Here is a 23,468-nt window from a genome sequence, read left to right as displayed (position 1 = left end):
TCTCTCTATAAATAGGAGCCGACCAAGCCCGTTTTCTCTCCCTCCCCACCGTGCTCCCTCCTCTCTCTCTCTCTCTCTCTCTCTCTCTCTCTCTCTCTCTCTCTCTTGCTCGCCGTCATGCCGAATCGCCGACCGCCGGAGCCTCGCCGTCCGCGCCTTGCTCGCTGGAGTTCGTCGAGTCGGCCGCTCCCGTCGCCGTCCACCCCGACGCGAGACCGCCACTGCCCTGCTCCCTGGCCGTGATCATCTCGCCCCTCCCTGCTCATCGAGTCCCCTGCGCGTCAGCAAGAGCTCCAAGGTAGAAGAAGGCGATTTTGCATTTTAGCCCCTTTGTATAAAACTAATTCTGAAAAATCCAGTTCAGAAAGTATTGAAAAGAGACCCCTGATGTATACATTTAATTATAGATCAGCCCTACACAAATATTTTGGATATAGACATTATTTTTGTATTTCGAAAATAAATAAGTTATGTCATGATTCTATAATATTGTGATTAGGTACTAGAATCCTTTTTGATTAACTTCTCATTTGGCACATAAAATAATATTATGTTACTGATTGTGTAAGTATAATTTTTGATGATATAAGGAATTAAAATAAATACTAGGTCCCATTTTCTTAGTCATGTTAAAATCTAGATTATTTCTAGTCATGATAAATATGTTTACACGTATAGCAATTAATTACTTAGAATTAGTAAAATATCTATTTATGTCATAATAACTATGGTTATGATATTAAAGTCCAAAATTAGTAATCTACATTAATTCTTAGAATATTAATGTAAGGTGATTTAGAAATAAACATTTCTAGCTATACGTATAATTTCTATTTAGAAAGAAAAGGATAAACCCCAAAAGGACTATTATTAAGTAATAAAGAAAATAATTATTTCCCATAAAGTTTGTTAAGACATTTTTGTCTACATTATACTAGATAAACTAGCGTCGTAGTCACTGTGGCAGAACCTCCCAAGTTATTGGGCCCACATGCACCTGTTCTCGTCTTAAAGACCTCAGACGGCTATGCATGTGCACCGGGTAACTTAACAGGATTCGTCTGAGTGTCCCAAGGACCCTGGATAAACCACTTATAACCAGGATCACAAGATTAAGTAAACATAAATCACATACCCACATTTGTAGCGGAAATTCTTTATTACAACATGTTATAAGTTACCACAAGTTTACATTATATTTATCGGAGTGATTACAAAAGTGATTCAAAGAAAAATACTTTGAAATGTTATAAATTATTTGTAAGTTTGAAAATATACGATAGCTCAATGACAATCCTCAATAAGAAGTATGGAAGAGCTACTTTAACCTGTAAGAAGGCCAAGCCCACCGGCACTTAGCACCATCAACAGGAGCACAAATCTAGTATCTGCAACAACATGGTTAAGAAAACCCTGAGTACGAAGTGTACTTTCGCAAGTCTTACCCGACTAAGGAAAAATGACTCTCAAGGATATCCACTGTCCGGGGATATAATGACGATCTGAATCGATTTACTCATCTGAGGATCTCTAACCACACGACATATGTTTCTCGTAACTCTTGCATATGTCTACCATTCCCATGGATCCTCCACTGCATGAACAGGTCCGCGCCACCCGAGAGCACTCCACCTCTTTTAGGCGGTCCTATGCCAGGAAGGTACGTGCCACTCTCGCCATCTCTCCACTCCTAGTGCGCGATTGTCTTTTCATATATGGAATAGCCAGGTTCAAGCTTACCCTGTCCCATATCCAGGGCTTGTGGCCAGTTAAGATAGTCCTTGATCATACAGGCCTACATATGCATCCAATCTTTAATTAACCTGGGTGGAGCATCACCTGTTCCTAGCCCAAGTCTCGAGTTAAGTACTTCCACCCTTAGGATTGTTTTGTGTTCCTAAGGATGAAAAGAGCATTATAGGGAACTTTGCAGTAAGATCCCACCATACTCCCAATGAAAATATTCTTGCAGGTAGAAGCCATCCTTCCTCAGGATAACCCCTGAGCTAGGCATTATTGCAAAAGACAACCTCTATCCACAAGATCTAAGCAGGGCTAAGCATTTTTGTAAACAATATTTGATACTTCCAAAGAAGTATCTATAACAGGAATGGATATCAAGGTAGTCAATGCATCAAATAGTTTTCAAGCAATTCCTATAAACTTAATGCACATTTCACTAGACTTAAGTGTATAAAAGCCTTTTTTTTAATACAAGGAAGGGGTAAATGCACCGGGGCTTGCCTGGAATAACACTAGGTTAGTGTTTGTTAGATGACGTCCACTTGGCGATCAGCTTCTGGCCTGGCACTTGTTCAGGTCATCCATCCTTAAGTTCGTCCATCATCATCACCTTGCAAAGAAGCCCACGCTTAACAGCATCTTGTGGTCGACTCAGCTCTGGTCCTCCACATCACGTGATCACTTAACGTACCTAAATGATATATGTAATGCACATGAATGAGAACAAGGAAGAGTAACACAAGATATTATGATGCTTCGCAATATAAATTAACTACTTAATGATGAGGCACTATAACACTTCATCAGCAAGCACTAGTTATCGACATACGACCAAGCGCAGTAATCACGTTTTTTTGGCTAACCGAATCTAACGCAAACATCACAAAACAACAAACTATACACACCAAGCACAACACTCATGTTCCTCCTTTCTGATTGGATCTAATTCCGAAATCAAGCAAGAATAAATTATTTAACCCGCACTATCATCCTTAGTAAAATATTTCATCGGGAGTCTAATAAAACTTGGACTTGTCATTACTGAACACCAACGACTTAGAATAAGTATAGGAACAATCTAATTAATTATTTAAACTGTGTGTCTTAATTAACTTGAATTACGCACTTAACTAAATCAAACATCACAATATTTACTCTAACCCATACAACATTAACAGATAACATAGCGTTTGGTAAAAAAATTCTCGACGACTTAAATATCTAGAGTACTTATGTACACAGATGACTAAGTACAATAATCATGCTTCTCAAGATTAGTCGAATCTAGCATAACTACCCTAACAAAACATGTCAGCTAGCTGATTTAATACTAAACCTATTTTTAATGTCATTGATTCATCAACATCGTATACTTGTCTACCGAAACCTCCTTCGCCTAAACCGTATTTTAAACACGAGCTTTACATGATGTGTCTACACCACAATTGTGATCACAAGCACATCGTCACTATTAAATGAATTAAATTACCCTAGTCATTTGTATCCACCACCAAAACACTCCCCGCCTAAATTACATTGCCGCCTAAACTTTACCATATACATATAAAAATGTCTAATTAATAATTATTACCAGAAATTGCATAAACATTAATAACCTATTTTTAAATAAAAATAGTATATAATGACTATCATTACGACCAGTAATTTAATCTAACGCATCCAATCATTAAAACAAAATAATAGAAATAGAGAATCAGCTCACCACTAAAATAAACTTAACTTGAAGACCGTGATATCGACATCGACTTCTGGTTCGCACATAGCACCGAATATCTGATGGGGCATCGTACTGCACTGTGTTTCTCTGGGGACCGGATGGCGAGGTCCGAGATGTTCGGCATGGCGACGAAGAGACGACGACGAGCACCATGAAGGGATCGACGACGTTGATGCACATCATGGTGAGGCGGCGTACAGCGAGGGAAACAAGAACAGGCGGACAACCGGTCACGAACTCGACGAGGAGGCGCGCGGAGGTGGATCGACGAAGTTGTTGCTCACGATGCGGAGCCGGAGGACGGCAACGCAGCACCAACTAGTGGAAACGGACGGTGTTGTGCCAACGGCGGGGCAGAGAACGACGCTGGCCGGGAGCGCGCGCCACGCGCGGCTGGAGAAGTGGCATGCGTATGGCGGCTGACTGCCAAGCCGGACCGAGCAGGGAGAAGGCAACGGCACATGGCCCAGAGGAGACGCACAGACTGGCCATAATAAGGCCGTCGGAGAACGTGGCTAGGACGCTGGCATCCATGTCCATGGCGTGGTCGAGCACCACAGCGAAGTTGAGGAGGAGATCCGCCACCCATAAAGTCGAGGAGGTGGTGAGCAACCCACACAACACGAAGGAGTCGCAACGAGGAGAGAGCTCGAGCTGGAGGAAGAGGGTGTAGTGAATGGCGACGCTGGCCTGCGTGCCGAGCTGGGAGGAGACACTGGCGTGCTAGGGGGAAGCCGAGCAAGAGCGCGACCAAGCCTGCGGCGACCAACAACTAGGCGCAATGGCGAGGGAGAGACGAGTGTGCGTGAAATAAGATCAAATCCCAGTTGTGCAGCCCCTATGAGCGAGACACATGCGTATGGAGGTGGCATGAGGAAGGGAGTCTCCACAAAAATTTGTGTGATCTCGTACTTTGGATAAGAGAAAGGAACGATGAGATAAAGGAGAGAATTTTCCTTATTTTTTTAGAAAAACATACGAATGTATATAATGCTTTGGGGATTAAGGTTCTGTGTGGATGTAAATGGACTAAATCAAAATGATATCGACTTCAATAACAGCCGAAATCTTATCTGCTAATGTACACTTACGATAACGTGATGAAGAAACAATCCAATTAAAAATCCTTAGACGCGATGTCACGATTGACTAGAGGGGACTAAATTAATTTATATCTAAAAACTTTAGTCGACGACTTCTAATAAATTTTGTTTGAGATAAAATTGGAAGACTGAACTAAGTTTCCAAATTCGTATTTAAGCAATCAATGAATTTTAAATAATCACCAGACTTGCTAATTTTCGGAACAATTATGTTCCGAGCATCACAAAAAAAATTAAGAAGAGTCCAGATGGATGAAAACAGATACGATAATGAAATTATGATAGACGAAGATGACTAGGACATAAAGGTCATTATCCTCAGTCTGAACAAGGAAACAGATTAATTATGAATACTCAATATTAGCTCTAATTATCTCGGATTTTTTTTAAAATATGAAAACGAATCAGCTAACCATTGTTCTGGTTTCATTTAGTTTAAGTTTGATTTATTCTAAACAGTCCACCCTTAATATTATCACTACAGAGTTTGTAGAGATTGCTCGAACAAGAGTGAAATAATTAGGTGACGTTTCTAATTCGCTTTAATCGATTAATTTTAATTTGCATTCATTTCGGCTAAATTTAGACGAATTTTTGCCCGCTATCAGAACATTCGACTACAGAGCAATTCGATTAATAAATCTACGCCTTATATTTCTTGGACATGAACGCGATCGAAATTATAGACTCGAACTATTTTCGAAGTCACATTCACGCTCTCGACCAATCTGAACTGCACCGTACTCAGCATTTTTTAAGGTTACTAAAGTCCGAACTTCGTGAAATATTTTGGACAGTCCCGATAAACGGAGACAGATAAGATATTGAAAATCGTAATAGGCGAAGACGATTAAAATTTAGTGACTATTATATTCATCGATATCCCGTACTTAAGACCATAGTCGATGTCGAATGGGAGATAAACACCTAAGGTATTATAGCCCTCCCCCCTTAAAAGAATCTTGTCCCGAGATTCAGAGCAAAATACTTCTAAGAGTAGATAGGCGTGTAACCCTGGTCCATACAGACAATAGCGTAATACAGATCCGAACACGTGCGAGTATCTTAGGATGTTGTTTCTCTAGTGGATATAATAGATATCACTTCAGACTAATTAGATATGTCGTCAGAGACTATCTGCCAAAACAACACATAAGGTTCCATGTGTGTGATTTCCTTTTTCTGACAACATGAGTCTGCTAAGCGACTAGTGGACAGGTGGATAGCAATTGTCCAAGCCGAGTTTGATGCAACCTTTTGGGTAAAACACAGTTCAAGAGATTTCTGCATTCTACCAATCCAAAGGTTGAGAGTTCACATTTGTTAGCAGGAGGTCAAATACTTGAATAGAGATCCCTTCAACCATGTTGTTCATTTATCTCCTTCACGACAAACCAAATGGGTTGAAAATGCATGGATCAAACAAAGGAGTGAATGAACAAACTCCTGCTTTCAGTCGCAAGGGAAGTCAATCTCCATTTTGAGACCTAATCAGTTGTCTCTTAATACTAGAAAGCTCCAGGGATTCACCTTTACAACAAGGATTGTGAAAGGATGTGCAGTCACTACCATGGTCAGGAGTCATGAGGCCACACATGAAAGAGGTGATTGTTATCACACAATTAGACATTGATGGGTTCTGATTTTTTTTAATGGAGACTTCTAGTTTGGTAGCGAATTTGTTAAAGAACACATCAAAGTGGTATACTCTTTTGATCCAACAGTGATGGCATATGTGGCTTGATCATTTCAGAAATAGCATCGAAATCGTTTCAAGGGAAAGGCCCACGGAAGATAACATATCATAGTAGTTTCATAATGGATCATGACTAGAGACCTTGATACCAGCATACACCAAGAAGCAAATCATGTGTGCATATTCATAGGAGGCTATCAGTCTCGCTATGGCACCATAAGTCATTAATCCTGACACCATTACTAAACCTCACCAACAATGAATCCTATATAGCGTAAAAAGATTGTGCCGAAATAACACATTGATATAGCTTCATAATGGATTACAACTACTAACTGTGATACCAGTGCATGCCGAGCAGCACAACCTTATGTGTATACCCATAGGAGGCCCTTAGTTTCGTCGCAGCACCGTCAGTTTTAGTCATAACGCCATTACCAAACTCAACCAATGAAAAACCTTACGTGGCACAAATAGACTGAGCCAGGATGACAATATACAAAATAAACTCCACTTGCCAGAATGGTTACAAGTAGAGCCAAATAGATCATGGCCCGATGAAAGGAACAGACATGGTCAAAACCTAAATTGGTTGATGAAGGGAGTACGATGGGAGACTGTTATTTTAGCCCTAAGCATATTTCTATGCCCATCACAAAGATTACAAGGTCAAGGATTAGTATCTGATTAGATACGGAGGGAAGACAATCATAAGATTAAGTTGGTATGCCTTCGATAGATATGAGGAAACCAAAGGCATCAAACTCAATAAAATGATCAGACATGTCTTTCCTGGGTTAGGTTGATAAAGCGACAATGCAATCCTCCAAGAGAGACAAAATAGAATGGAGACATAAACTTCCACCAACCGAACAAGGGAATGGTTTTGGAAGGAGACATGACTCGAGATTCTTGTTTTAAGCCTGGGTACGCTTTATGTCCAACAAAGAAATTATCTAAGCATTCATTTGCATGAGTTTGGTCATGGAGGGATAACAGAAAATTCAAATTTGGGTCATGGTTCACTAAATAAGAACATGGCCTAGTTTTGGGTTTAGGAAAACAAGCCACAAACATTCTATCGGCACATCAAACACAAGAGCAAACACAATTTGCACTAATGGTCAAATTAAGAAAAGCTAGAAGCCATCTAAACACGTATATCTAAGACACCACATTATTTACAATCACCAATTATTGGAATAAAGGTGAGAGCAGCATTTTGGTGCACAGGTGACAAACACGATGCAACAATCAGGATGCATGCTCGTCCTATTCATTCTCACAAATTTTTGCCAATCTAATGTGGCAATAGCGTTCTATATCGGTGGCATACTTACTGAAAGCACCTAGAGGGGGGTGAATAGGTGATCCTATAAAATTCAATACTAAATAGCCACAAGTTTGGTTATAAAGATGTTAGTACAATAGAACCAAGTGGCTATAGAGCGAGCTCTTGCGAATCACAATAATCACAGAGAAAGACAACACAAGAGACACAGTGGTTTATCCCGTGGTTCGGCCAAGTATAATACTTGCCTACCTCCACGTTGTGGCGTCCCAATGGACGAGGGTTGCACTCAACCCCTTTCAAGTGATCCGATGATCAACTTGAATACCACGGTATTCTTCCTTATAGTTTTCTTCCCGTTTGCGAGGAATCTCCACAAGTTGGAGCCTCTCGCCCTTACAAGATTGATCACAAAGAAAGCACGGAGTAAGGTTGGGAAGAGCAACACACACTAGAATTAAATCAACACCGCAAACACGCACACAAGTGAGAAGATGAGCACACAAAACACGCGCGGGGAGTTTGCAACTCGAAAAGTGCTCCAATCTCAAGAACGATGAACGATTGCATGAAAGTGAGGACTAGAAGTCTTGGAATGCTTAGAGTGTGCTTGGTTTCCTCCTCCATGCGCCTAGGGGTCCCTTTTATAGCCCTAAGGCAGCTAGGAGCCGTTGGAGGCCAACAAGGAAGGCTATCCTTGCCTTCTGTCGGGTGGCGCACTGGACAGTCTGGTGTGCCACCGGACAACCACTGTTCATGTCCGGTGCATGATCTCCTTCCTATTCTGGCGCAGACGACCGTTGCAGAGACGTGGCAGTTGGTGCACCGGACACTGTCCGGTGCACACCGGACAGTCCGGTGCCTCCTGCCAACCGTTGGCGCGGGACACGCGTCGCCCGCGGATTGCGCGGCCGACCGTTGCGCTGGCGGCCGTTGGCTCACCGGACAGTCTGGTGCACCACCGGACAGTCCGGTGAATTATAGCCGTACGCCGCCAAATTCTTCCGAGAGCGGCCTGTTCACCGGAGTCCAGCCTGGCGCACCGGACACTGTCCGGTGCACCACTGGACAGTCTGGTGTGCCAGACTGAGCAGAGATTTGGCTGCACCGAGCCAAGTCTTTTGGTTATTTTCTTTTCTCTGTTTCTAGCACTTAGACAGAATATGTTAGTACTCAAAACAATGTAAACGTACCTTGTTACATGATTTGCATCTTTTGCTTGTTTGGCACATAATATTCCACTCACTATGTGTTGGACACTTAATCACCAAAACATTATAGAAATGGCCCAAGGGCACATTTCCCTTTCAATCTCCCCCTTTTTGGTGATTTATGCCAACACATCAAAAAGCAATGCAGAACATGCAACATCGATTCAAATTGAAGACCAAATTGTTTTTTACTCTAATTTGGCATATTTGGATCATTCTTTGCCACCACTTGGTTTGTTTTTGCAAATCAAATTCATTTTGCTATCTCTAAGTCAAACTCACTTCTTTGGGCATAAAGAGATATATTCCAAAAGTGAAATTGAACACGATCCAAAAACTCCCCCTTTTCCCATAATCATAGAATCTCCCCACAAGAGACCAAATTTTGCAATAAGAGTAGTTTGACAAATCAAAAATTCTAACTCTACTATTTTCAAAATTCTCAAGTGGTAGCTGATCCATTTGCTTTGGCCTTAATTTCTCCCCCTTTGGCATCAAGCACCAAAACGGGATCATTTTTTGCCCTTTAACCCCATTGCCTCACCAAAATCGTCAATTAAGAGCAAAAGGCAATAAGATCATAAGTATGAACCGGAGTGCAGTGGAAGTCTTTGCATGGTCCAAGTTCACCTTTCCCTTTCAATTCACCTTTGAGACTACATCAAGTACACTTAAACACAAAGGTTAGTCTCAAAAGGTCAAGTTGTAGCACTTCTCCCCCTAAATATGTGCATCATTCACACATGGACTTGTGAGGTCCGGGGATCCCTTGCACAACTTGAGTACCAAAAATAATCAACAAATTGCATAAAGTAACTTGATCAAAGGCATAAAACACATGTATGCTATAGATCAATCCAAGTTACGTAAATCTAAGACATTTAGCTCACTACGCAACCTGCAAAAGGTCTTCTCATCTAATGTCTTGGTAAAGATATTGTTGGGGACTCGTTCTCAAATGCTATGAATCAAGAACAAGGCAACACAAGATGTTAAATATCAAAATCCTTCGTCCTTTGAATCATTATTTCCCTCCGGATATAATGGACTTCGGACGAAGGTCATGAAGGACAAACCTTCATGAACATAACAAAAGATAAAGAGTATTTAAACACAGAATATAAGAAATAACATAATCTCTGTAAACATTATTATTAATTTATTTTCTACTTATATTACTCATGTAAATAATGGTAAATTACAAATATACCTTCGGCTTGAAGGGATGTGAATACAAGTGTGATGCAAAAGCAAAGTGCCAAGTCAGCGTGAACAGTACGAGAATACTGTTCACATATTTATAGGCACGGGTCGCAGCCCATGCAAAATTACATTAATACCCATTACATTTAACAATAACTCTACAGTAATTCTTCGAGGTCTAATTTGGCTTTTCATCTTTAAGTCGGTTCCCCTTTTCTGCCGTTATGCCAAAGCTTTTCTGCACATAACTTCGTGATCGTCTTTTCCTTCGTCGTAATCGCCTTTCGTCCCGGTCAAGCTTCGTCTTTAACCGTGCTTTTGTATACTCGCAATCTGACTTCGAAGGTACCTGTTTACATGTTTCTCTTGGAAAACATTGTCAAATCATGTTTTTGAGGACCTTCGGAAGCCAAAGGCCCCCAACAGTAGCCCCTCGCAATATTAATTTACTGTAAAGATAAGTTTATATTGCGATACGGACGAAGGCTATGAGCCGAAGGTTCGAAAAAACACCTTCCTTTTGCTAGAATAGCAACAGTCATTGACAAGCGGGACCCTCCAGTTTTCGACATACTGGGTGTATAAATATGAGCTCACCACAAGTTTATTTGGCACGCTATCTTACCATTTGTTCTGCCTGATCAAATAGCTCTCTGTCCACAAATATTTGACTGCCTCTCTAGATTTTAAGCTTCGGACTAAAAGCCCTTTTTTAAAAGAACTTCCGAAGGGATGTCTCAGGAAAAGAAAGTTGTCGCCGAAGTGAAGCTGAGCATTTCTGAGAAGAAAAATCTGGGCTTCATTGAATCAATAGCAAAAACAAATATAGAGAAAATTACTAGGGAAATTTTGGAAGGCTTATCTGAAGATACTGGTGAAAGTGATAGCTATGACGCAGACAGCGGAGGTGAGGATTCCGAAGATCGACCATGGCGACCAAGCCATTCAGTCTTCGGAAAATCAACTATTGGACAGAGTCACCTTGAAAACATGAGGGGAAGATATTTTCGAGATATATCCATCGTGAGGGCAGATGTCGGAGAAAAGACTGTGCCGACTCCCGAAGATAATGAAGTCGTGATCTTCCGAAGCTTTTTCAAAGCTGGGCTACGATTCCCTTTAAGCATGTTTGTGGTAGAAGTTCTGAAAATATATCATGTTTATCTTCATCAACTTACCCCTGAGGCAATAATAAGAATGGGACTTTTCGTCTGGGCCGTGAGGAGCCAGAGCCTGGAACCAAGTGCGAAAAGCTTTTGCAATATACATGAGTTAATATATGAGACAAAGCCCTGGGGTAAGGAGCAATATCATAACAACTTTGGTTGCTACAGCTTCGGTGCTCGCTCTGGATCAAGCTGTCTCGTGCCAACCTTTCGGAAGAGATGGCCTGGGGAATGGATGAAAGAATGGTTCTATGTAAAAAATGATTTGAAGGTTCGAGAAGATATTAAAGATATCATCATGTGTCCTATCTGGCAGCGCTTCGGACTCCGGAAACCGAAGGTAGAAATGGATGAAGTAGCCGAAGAATGCCAAAGGGCCTTCGGCGTAGTCTGCTCTTTTATAGGGACAAGGGATTTAATACAAGAACATATTGCCTTCAGAGTATGGCCACTTGCAGATAACTGGGAAATGCCGAAAGAAACTGTTAGAGAAACTGATGAAGGTGGACTAGTCAGGCTGAAGTACACATTCAAGTATGGAGACAAGTTTGCTGAGCCAGATGATGATTGGTTAAAGAGCATTGAGAATGTAAGTGATGAATTGCTTGGGGTATACTCAAAGGCCGAAGACACTACCTTATCAGCGGCCTTCGGAGGCCGAAAGAAGAAAAGACTCAACCGTGTATTTGACGCAATCGGGTTTGTCTACCCCGACTACCGCTATCCAGCGCGGGGTCAAAAAAGAAAAAGCACAACTTCTGCAAAAGAAACTGCTTCAGCCGCTCCTAGCGAGCCAGCGCCAAAGAGACAAAGGTTAAAGGTTCTCACACACCGGCCACGCTATATTGAACCAGCCACGGTGCCTGAATTCGCCGGTGAATCCTCTTCGGCCGCCGAAGCTAAAGATTCAACCCTGCTGCCCGAAATCAAAGAGTTGGCCGAAGTGCCAGCAACAGAAAAGATGGAAGAACCAAGGACTAAAGAAGCAAAAACATCAGAAGTTTCAGGTCTTTCGGCAAAGGTTGAAACAGGAAAAAGCCAGATGGGTCCAACAGTGACCCCGAAAAGAAAGAGGATGGTTAATGTGTTAGATGTTCTGGAGACAATTAAATCTTCAAGCATAACTCCAAAGAAAACTCTTGAAACTTCTGGAGTGTCTACTGAAGCCTTTGTTGCTGAAGCTTCAAAACAACAGCCTGAAGCTGAAGCTGAGGCTGGGCCTTCAGAGCCCACCAAGGAACAACCTTTGGAAACCGAAGAAAAAACTACAAAGGTAGCTTTGGAAGCCGAAAAAATGTCAGAGCCAATTTTGTTTGAAGAAACTGACACTGCTGCCCCCGAAGCATCTTCCTCCATACGCGATTATAGTGTGCGACATGCTTCGGGGAAGAAATTATCTGAAGAAGAGATTTATGAAGCTGGTCACTATGCCAGAGAATTAAAATATCCGAAGGGGGCACTAGTGTTCAATGGGACAGACGAAGATGACTTCCTATACTGCCTCCCTGATAATAAAGAATTATCTGTCTGCCGGGAGATGGCCAGGAGTATGAGGTTTCCGAAACTTGAAGCTGGACTCTGCGCTATGACGAAGGACGATCTTGCAGATAGTCTTGCATATAATAGTCTAAAGGTATGAGAACTATATATTTAGAAATTTATAATTTTCAAATCATTCTTTTATTCTTATACTAATTCTTGTATATATATAGGGTTTAATATTGAGCAGCGCGCTGAGGGCGCAAAAGAATGCTGAAGACGAGAGCTATGAAATTGCTTTCAATAATCTACGATCAGAGGTTATTAAGCTGAGAAACGAAGCTCTGGAAAAAGATAAAATTCTGCTTACATTGGTGGACAAGATAAAGGAAGACGAAGCTACATCTAAGGCTCTAGCTGAAACCCAAAAACGCGAAATTAAAGATCTTCAGAAACAGCTAACCAGAGCTAAAGAAGAACGTATACTTGAAGAGACAAAACGAGAGCTTAGTGATCAATGGGCCAATCATTTAGAAACAAATGTTAAAGAGCTTCGTGCATCCCAGAGAAGATGCTATGATAAATCTATAGTGTGCGTTCAGAATATAAAATCCAGCTTCGCCAACGTCGGTGCATTCTCCAGCGAAGAGAATTTCTCAAGGGGCAATCCCGAAGGTCCGATGAATGGATCAGTCACGAAGCTGAGGCCTTCGAGGAAATCCTGAATAGCCGAGGAGACATATGTGCTTTTTCGGGTGCTAGGGGAATCGCTACTGTTTTGGAGAGGAAAGGTTGCGAGCATGTAAAATCCTTAGCGCGATCCGAAGCTACTTTGTCCTCCGAAGACATTAAAGACCCCTCAGCCGAAGCAAGCATGATTGGCGGAAAAATTTTCACCGATATCTGGGACAACGGCGGCCGAGAAATGGCCCAAGAAATTATTCAAAAGAGCAAAAAAGGCATCCATGATGCTAGAAAAGTAGCAGAGGCTGCTGAGAAAAGTACTGAGCCCGAAGGGCAAATAGGTATTAATTAGTGTTTTTCATTCTATTGTAATTTTTGATTCCAGACTTTGTCCACGGTTTGTAATAGTAATATAGCTGTATCTTCTCCTCCCTCAGAACCTGCTGAAGCATCTCGGGGCCCCCACTCGAAGGGGGACGATGAAATTAGAGAGATGGCCGAAGCCATCATGGACAAGGTTGTCGACCAGCTACTAAACGAAGCTGCAGAAATAGTTCTTAGGGAGGATTAAATGCTATTGTAGAAACATTTGGAACGTAACATGTGTAATGCATTGTAACTTTGAATGTAATATATAATCTATTTATAGTTCAGTTCTTTACGATGCATGAAATTTTGCATACATACCATTTTTTGAGCCTTCGGCGAAAAAACACCTTCCCTTCTTTTCATGCTTCGTGAAGAAAATCTTTTATATATCGCAAGAATTTGCAAACTTCTCTGATGGGGAATATCCAAGCTTCGTGAAATATTCTCCGAAGCTGTTTTATGTTGCCTCTCTAATGAAGCTACACGTCTTCTTGATTTATCTTGTGCCTTAACGCGATTTTCTCTTTTTCAAATCACCCTCCGAAGACCAATGGTGTATCCCCTTCTTGTTCCGCATGCAATATGTTGTATGATGCTTATGTTATGCTAAATGATGTGATGATGTTATGTTATGCAAAATGATATTCGTGCCGAAAGTACACACATCCCTGCAATAAAACACACAATCTTTTTATATCAGCGCTGACTTTTCGCTGTAAGCCTCCCTTAGGAGCTTCTTCGCCTTTTACTTCAGCGGAATCAGCGTTTATTTTTCGCTGTAAGCCTCCCTTAGGAGCTTCTTCGCCTTTTACTTCAGCGGAATTAGCGTTTATTTTTCGCTGTAGGCACAGAAAACTTACACTGCGCTCCCTTAGGAACGGCTTTTTGGTGCTTTGAATAAATTGCAATGCGTTCCTTAGAACAAATTTTTGATAACTTCGAAAATCCTCCTTGTCAATCATAAATTCTCATGCTTCGGCATCTCAGGCCTATGGAGAAGATATATTTTCATTACAGTAAAGAGCGAAACTATTACAAGAAATTGAAAGGCGATAAAAGACGTTAAAACTACCCTTAATTGTTCCTTATTAAAAAGAAAGCAATACTGAATGCAAAAATACGAAAAACTGCTGTCGAGGTAGGATATTTGTCAGTAAATGTGCTTCGACTCTGGCACAGTGCTATTGACTGTGCGAGCTTCGGACTCCTCTCTGAAGTCCCGCTGGGGGTTAGTGCGCTGACTCCCTTCTGGTTGCTGGCCTCTTTGTGTTGGTGGTGGCGGCAGAGGCTGCTGCCAAGATGCTTGGGGTTGGCTTGCCGAAGCAACAGAAGCTGCAGGGTGATTGCCTACATATTCTGGAATGTAAGGCGAATGATACGAAGCAGTATGCATGACTTGCTTCGGCTGACTTTGTTGTGCTGCAGCTTCTGCTATCTCCTTTTGCTTCTGGATGGTAACATGACACATCCTGGTAGTGTGGCATTTGTCTTCACCACAGAATAGGCAGTAAATCTTTCTTGGCTGATCTCCAAATCTTCCCCCGAAGCCCCTTGCGCCTCTGCCCCTTGGCACTGGCGGCCGAAAAGAGCTTTGCTGCTGCCCCGAAGCTTGTGAAGAATATTGTGGCTTTTGCTGCTGACTCCCTCTATCATCATTTTGAGTAGAATTATGAATTGACCTGACGTGCCTCGGGTGAAATCTTCCTCCGAAGCCCCTGGTCATTTCAGAAAACCTGAATGCTTCCTCCCTTCTTTGACGGAAGTCATTGTCAGCTCGAATATACTCGTCCATCTTCTGGAGCAGCTTCTCCAAAGTCTGTGGCGGCTTCCTGGCAAAGTATTGCGCTGAAGGTCCCGGCCGAAGTCCCTTAATCATGGCCTCAATGACAATTTCATTGGGCACTGTTGGCGCCTGTGCCCTCAGACGCAGAAACCTTCTGACATACGCCTGAAAATATTCTTCGTGGTCCTGGGTACACTGGAATAGAGCCTGAGCGGTGACTGGCTTTGTCTGAAATCCTTGAAAGCTGGTTATCAACATATCCTTCAGGTTTTGCCATGAAGTAATTGTCCCTGGTCAAAGAGAGGAGTACCAAGTCTGAGCAACACTCTTGACGGCCATGACAAAAGATTTTGCCATGACTGTCGTATTGCCACCATACGAAGATATGGTTGCCTCGTAACTCATCAGAAATTGCTTCGGGTCTGAATGACCATCATACATGGGAAGCTGAGGTGGCTTGTAAGACTGAGGCCATGGTGTAGCCTGCAATTCTGTTGATAGACGAGAACCATCATCAAAAGCAAAATTTCCATGATGGAAATCTTCATACCAATCATCCTCATTGTAGAAACCCTCCTGATGGAGCTCTCTGCGCGGAGGCCTTCGGTTCTGGTCATCCTGAACAAGATGACGAACCTCTTCCGAAGCTTCATCTATCTGCCTCTGAAGGTCAGCTAGACGAGCCATCTTCTCCTTCTTTCGTTGCACCTGTTGTTGGAGCATCTCCAGGTTTTGGATTTCCTGATCCAAGTCATCCTCCGGAGGCGTTGGACTGGTAGCCTTCCTCTTCTGGCTTCGAGCCTCCCTAAGAGAAAGGACGTCCTGATTGGGGTCCAGCGGCTGTAGAGTGGCAGCCCCTGTCGCTGAAGCCTTCTTCGGCGGCATGACGAAGGTGATGTTTGCCGAAGATGTTCAAAAGCTCAAGAAATGGAAGTGAGTTCACCGGAGGTGGGCACCAATGTTGGGGACTCGTTCTCAAATGCTATGAATCAAGAACAAGGCAACACAAGATGTTAAATATCAAAATCCTTCGTCCTTTGAATCATTATTTCCCTCCGGATATAATGGACTTCGGACGAAGGTCATGAAGGACAAACCTTCATGAACATAACAAAAGATAAAGAGTATTTAAACACAGAATATAAGAAATAACATAATCTTTGTAAACATTATTATTAATTTATTTTCTACTTATATTACTCATGTAAATAATGGTAAATTACAAATATACCTTCGGCTTGAAGGGATGTGAATACAAGTGTGATGCAAAAGCAAAGTGCCAAGTCAGCGTGAACAGTACGAGAATACTGTTCACATATTTATAGGCACGGGTCGCAGCCCATGCAAAATTACATTAATACTCATTACATTTAACAATAACTCTATAGTAATTCTTCGAGGTCTAATTTGGCTTTTCATCTTTAAGTCGGTTCCCCTTTTCTGCCGTTATGCCGAAGCTTTTCTGCACATAACTTTGTGATCGTCTTTTCCTTCGTCGTAATCGCCTTTCGTCCCGGTCAAGCTTCGTCTTTAACTGTGCTTTTGTATACTCGCAATCTGACTTCGAAGGTACCTGTTTACATGTTTCTCTTGAAAAACATTGTAAAATCATGTTTTTGAGGACCTTCGGAAGCCGAAGGCCCCCAACAGATATAGGCTAGCTGGTTCTCAGTGCTAATATGGAAAACCTCGATATCTCCCTTTTGTTGGTGGTCTCTCAAAAAGTGATGTCGGATGTCTATGTGATTAGTGCGGCTGTGTTCAACAGGATTATCCGTCATGCGGATTGCACTCTCATTGTCACATAGGAGTGGGACTTTGCTCAGATTGTAGCTGTTGGGGACTTGTTCTCAAATGCTATGAGTCAAGAACAAGGCAACACAGAGAATGTTAAACGTTAAAGTCCTTCGTCCTTCGAAGCATTATTTCCCTTGAGAGATAATGATTTTCGGACGAAGGTTGTGAAGGACTTACCTTCGTCAAAGCAACATATAAACGAGGAAAGAAACATATGGAATATAAAAGATAATACAAACAGTTATTTATTACCATCAACTCATTTCAATTTTATTATTAAGGAAAAATAGAAATGATAACAAGTTACAAAAGTACCTTCGGCTTGAAAGAAGGTAAAAGTACAAGCGTAACGCAAAAGCAAATGCCAAGTCAGCGTGAACAGTACGGGAGCATTGTTCATCTATTTATAGGCACGGGACGCAGCCCATGTAAAATTACACCCATGCCCTTTACATTTGCTAATAACTCTATAATAATCCATCGGGGTCTAAATAGCCTTTTCCCCTTTAAGTCGGTTCCCTTTTCTGTTATCACGCCGAAGCTCCCCTGCGCATAGCTTCGGCTCTACGCCATCCTTCGTATTCTTTGTGCTTCTTCACACTGTAGTTTTGACCTAAGTCCGAAGGTACCTGTTCATGTATCATACTCCAGAAACATTGTTAAATCATATTTTTTTAGGACCTTCGGAAGCCGAAGGCCCCCAACAGTAGCCCCTCGCAATATTAATTTGTTAGAATAATAAATTCAGATTGCGATATGGACGAAGGCCTCAAGCAGAAGGTCCGAAAAAACACCTTCCCTTTGCTAGAATAGCATCAGTCAATGACAAGCGGGGCCCTCCCACTTGCAACGCACTGGGCGTATAAATAAGAGCACACCGCGAGCACATCTGGCACGCTTTCTTGCCATCTGCTCTTGCTTATTCAACTTTTAGCTCTTTGCGCACCAACACTTGCTTGGCTTTTTAGGTTTTTTAAGCTTCGGCTTTGAGAGCAGTTTTTTAGCATTTCCGAAGATGTCTAAAGATAAAATAGCTGTTGCTGAAACGAAGCTGAGCCTTTCTGAGGAGAAGAATCTTGGCTTTCTTGAGTCAATAGCAAAGACGAATACGGAGAAGATTACAAGGGAGATTTTAGAAGGTTTATCTGAAGATACTAGTGATAGTGACAGTTATGATGTGGAAAGTGGCAGGGAAGACTCCGAAGATCGACCCTGGCGACCAAGCCATGAAGTTTTTGGAAAATCAACTATTAAACAGAGCCATCTTGACAATATGAGGGGGAGATATTTTCGGGATATGTCTATTGTGAGAGCTGACAACGGAGACAAGACTTGTCCTACTCCCGAAGAAAATGAAGTCGTGATCTTTCAAAGCTTCTTGAAGGCTGGGCTTCGGTTCCCTCTAAGCAGTTTTGTGATTGAGGTTTTGAAGATATTCCAGATTTTTCTTCACCAGATTACTCCTGAATCCATTATAAGGATGGGAGTCTTCATATGGGTTGTGAGGAGTCAGGGCTTGTTGCCAAATGCTAAAAGTTTCTGTAGCATGCACGAACTTTTATATGAGACGAAGCCCTGGGGTAAAGAGCAGTATCACAACAACTTTGGCTGCTATAGCTTCGTTGCCCACTCTGGGTCAAGCTGCCTTGTGCCGACCTTCCGGAAGCGATGGCCCGGGGATTGGTTGAAGGAATGGTTCTATGTGAAAAATGATTTAAAGGCACGAGAGGATATTAAGGAGATTATCATGCGCCCTATCTGGCAACGCTTCGGCCTCCGGAAGCCGAAGGTGGAAATTGATGAAGCAGCCGAAGAATGTCGAAAGGCCTTCGGCATAGTTTGCTCCTTCATCGGGACAAGGGACTTAGTTCAAGAGCATGTGGTCTACAGGATATGGCCTGTTGGAGACTTGTTCTCAAATGCTATGAATTAAGAACAAGGCAACATAAAATGTTAAATGTTAACGTCCTTCGTCCATGAAACAATATTCCCATGAGGATAATGAACCATGGACGAAGGTTGATGAGAACATAATTACGAAGGTTAAGTCTTCGTAATTAAATTCTGATAGATGATATAAGATAACATAAAATGAAGGGTATGAAGAGATAAATGAATCATAAACGAATTAAATTATATTTTCGTAATATATTGAATTATTGAATACAATTATACCTCTGCCTTGGCAAAGAAAGATTCCCGAAAGATGCGATTACAATTGCCAGAATGCGTGAACAGTAAAGGAATACTGTTCACTATTTATAGGCACAGGACACAGCCTGTGAGGAATTACAATTATGCCCCTCATAAAAGTTTACAACATTGACCCAGACCTTTATGGACTAAAAGGTCATTCTATCTTTAAGTCGGTTTGTAATACCGAAGCTTTATGAAGAGGAACCTTCGGCTATCTCACACAAGCAGCTTCAGCCGAAAGCCGCTTCTTCCTAGAAGACCTTCGGCGACGAAGCGTAGACCCAACAGTAGCCCCTTTCGCGGTGCTAGATCGTTTTTCGTAACGAGCTTGATCCGTGAAAAAAGTCTCTTAAGCTTCGGGGAGCCGAAGGTCCAAAAAACACCTTCCCTGAGCTCGTTGTCGAGAAACGATTCAGCGCGCAGCGGTCCCACCTTGCAGAGTTACTGTTTGGTCTCTGCGGTCCACCTTGCAGCGAGTGCGAGCGGGTGCCCGCCTGGTGTAAAAATCCTGGCGCTTCGCCTTCTTACCTGCAGTACTATATAAACAGACGAGTAGGTGTGAAGTTACCACAGCATTCATTGCTATTTGCACTGTTTTGCTGCCAAAATTTTTAACCATCGTCGAAGCTTAACTCTCGGAATCGAACGAAGCTCCAGTTTGAAGCCTGCTTCGTCAGAAGAAAAAACTTGGGAAGAAAAAAGTATTAAATTTTTACAAATTCAGAATTAAATGGCCAGAGTGCGTTCTACCGCTAGGGTTGAGCGTGAGGGGGGCGAAGCTGAAGGTTCGGAGACTGTTCCCATCTCCGAAGCGATGAAGAGGTCCGGACTGGTAACTTCGGAAAAGATCCCCAGTGATGATGCGGAACAAGCAGAACAAGCAATTGCCGAAGCAGAAGAAGAAGATATTGAGGAAACTGATCCGGAAGATGATTATCGCATTGCCATGCCAAGCAAGCCCAGCCACTTGGACTTCGGAAAGTCTACTGTTTCGAAGGCTGATCTCTCCAAGATGGTAAAGTCGGGCTTTTTTAATGAAAATCAGAAGAAGCTTTTACGCTTCGGGGGAGAAGAGACTACCCCAAAGCCGGAGAAGGATGAAATTGTCATTTTCAAGAGCTTTCTAAAGGCTGGATTAAGATTCCCCCTACATGGGATTATTGCAGAGGTACTGAAGAGGTTTGGTATCTACTTTCATCAGCTGACTCCTAACGCTATTGTTAGGCTTAGCGTTTATATCTGGGCCCTCCGAAGTCAAGCGGTGGAGCCGTTCGCGGACAGCTTTTGTCGAGTTCACGAACTGCACTATCAGACGAAGGCTAGAAAAGATGGATTGCATGACAATTTTGGTTGCTATAATTTTGCTTACCGGAAAACCACAAAGTTTCCTGTAATCAGCTACCGGAGCAAATGGGCAGCAGGCTGGAAGTCGGAGTGGTTCTATGTCAAGGTTGATGACGACAAGGAGAAGCTTGTGCAAAGTCCACTCGAACTAATCTTCGGAGAAACCCGACCTCGCTGCAACATGACACCAGAAGGTCCAACACAACAAGCATTGAATGAATTCAGAATTATTGCAGAGCATATCAGTACAAGAGACCTGGTTCAGGAGTTTTTGGCTTTCAAAGTTTTTCCTAGTTTGAAAGAATGGGAAATGCCGAAGCTAAAGGGGGAGAAGAAAGAAGGTGAACTTGTGCGTTTACCTTACTATTTCAAGTTTAAGAAATACTTTAAAGCACCTTGCCAAGAGTGGTTGGATACAATTGAAGTAATGTGCAATGAAATACTCGGCAATTATTCTAAAAAAGAAGATCAGTTAATGACCGCGGCCTTCGGCACCCGTCCGAAGCGAAGACTGAATCGGGTGCTGGACGCCCTGGGTTTCGAATACCCTGACTATGAAAATCTGAACAAAGGTGCTGGGGGCCAGAAAAGGAAAAGGATACCTGAGGCCTTAAATGAAGATGAGAAAGAACCATCAAAGAAGAAAATTCCGAAGAAGAGAAAAGCGTCTTCTCCGAAGCAAAAAGTGTCCGACGAAGAAGAAACCCCCGCATCACCCTCTGCCACTGACGTGGAGGAAATTCTGAAGGTAATGACTGAATCCTTGCCTGCGAAGCTAAGTCCATTGAGGCCTCAACTGACAAAGTTTTTTCAGAAGGAAAAGGAGCCCGAAAAAATGAAGAAAACGACTAAAGTAAAGAGACAGAGGATCATCGGTGTGACAGAGGTAATTAACAAGACACCGCCAAGAGCTTCAGCTCAGAAGACACCAGCGGCTGAGGAAGGGACAGATATTGAAATCACACCTTCGGAGGTCGCGGCTGCCGAAGCTGCCTCAGCTGAAGATTTGAACCTGGAGAGCACAATCGAACACATTGACAAAATACTGCTAGACATGGCTGCAGAAGAAGCTACCACCGCCGCCGAAGAGGCCGCAGCCGCAGCGTCGGGGAAAGGGAAGGAAATTGCTGATGAAGCTGCAGAAAACGAAACCTTCATGTTTCAAAATTTAGTTGGAGAAAAATTGTCAGAACCCGAAATAGAAGAGCTTAAAGAGTATGCCAAATCTTGCGGGTACAAGCCAGGAGCACTCCTCTTCGGAGGTATTGATGATGAGAAATTAGATTGTATCCGAAACCAAACTGGAGCCAAAGTTATCGGTACTCTGTCAAAGAGTATCGGTTTTCCGAAGCTAGAAACGGACATTAGCCGCTACCGACGACAACATATCGTTGGTAGTTTATTTTATTCCAATTTCAAGGTGAACTACTTTTCCCTTAACTTTTATTGTTTTTAATAATGAAAACATGTCTAACGAAGGTTGTTTTCGTGCAGAGTATGCCGTTGAGCAAAGCCTTGAAAATGCAGCAAGATTTTGAAGACAAGAAACACGAAGTTATAATTGAAAATTTAGAAAGCAAAATAAAGGAGCAAACAGCTGCTGTTGAGAAGAAGAACTTTGAGCTCCAAGCAGCTGAAGGTTTATTGGCGAAGGCCGAAGCTAAAATAGCAGAACTGAACACCAAGCTTCTCCGCCAATCTGAGCAGTTCGAACAAGAAAAGCAAGATCTTAATGCAAAACTTGAAGCCGAAGCTCAACAAAATTCAGATTTGAAAAAACTATTGACGAGCCTTCAAGAAAAATGTTTGGAATTTAGCAACAAATGCATTCAACGATTAACAAAAATTTTCCACTCAGTTGGAGCCAGCAGTGAGAAATTCACCCCCTCAGCTGAAGATTTACCGAAGACCTTCGAACATATTGAGGGTGAAATTGACGAGCTCGACGAAGTTATAGCCGGGCACGGTGACTTCTGTGCCTGGGTAGCTTCTCGGGGCACTGCTGCAGCTTTCCTAAAAGCTGGCTGCGATCATGGAAAGATTGTCAATAGGCCAAATTTCACTTTATCACCATCAATCCTAGATGACATTCCTGATCTCGCCCGAAGTATTTCCAATAGATTTGTAAAAATGATATGGACAAAAGGTGGGCGAGAAAAGGCTGGAGACGAAGCTCGGAGTCATCTTGAACCAGTAAGAAATCATACCTTGTGCTTACCTCTTCCTTCAAGCTCGATTTTGACTTACAACAACTTAATTCATGTAGGATGACGAAGCCGAAGTCGACGATTAAAAGAATGACGCCGAAGCTAAAATCCCTCGAAGATTAAATAGGAGTAGACTGTAGACAGACTCAGGAAACTTTTGAAATAACTTTTTGTAAATGTAACTAAATTTGCCTTTAATTAATGTATGTGAAATGCTTTGTTGTGAACGAAATTATCTTTTTTGAGCCGAAGGCGAAAAAACACCTTCCCTTCTTTTCGTACACAGCGAAGCATAGAAAACAACATTTCTCTTTCTTCCGAAGCTCTCCTTTTTGCACGCGAAGAAGCTCTTCTCTTATGCCGAAGCAACCGCTTATGCCATGATGATGATTATCCTACATATGCCTGGATGAATGTTTATGAATGCAAATGCTATGATGTAATGTGATGTGCAAATG

The sequence above is a fragment of the Zea mays genome, chromosome 7 (assembly GCF_902167145.1).
Source record: "Zea mays cultivar B73 chromosome 7, Zm-B73-REFERENCE-NAM-5.0, whole genome shotgun sequence".
Lineage (NCBI taxonomy): Eukaryota > Viridiplantae > Streptophyta > Magnoliopsida > Poales > Poaceae > Zea > Zea mays.
The sequence above is the reverse complement of the archived record's forward strand: the minus strand, read 5'-3'. Positions refer to the sequence as shown.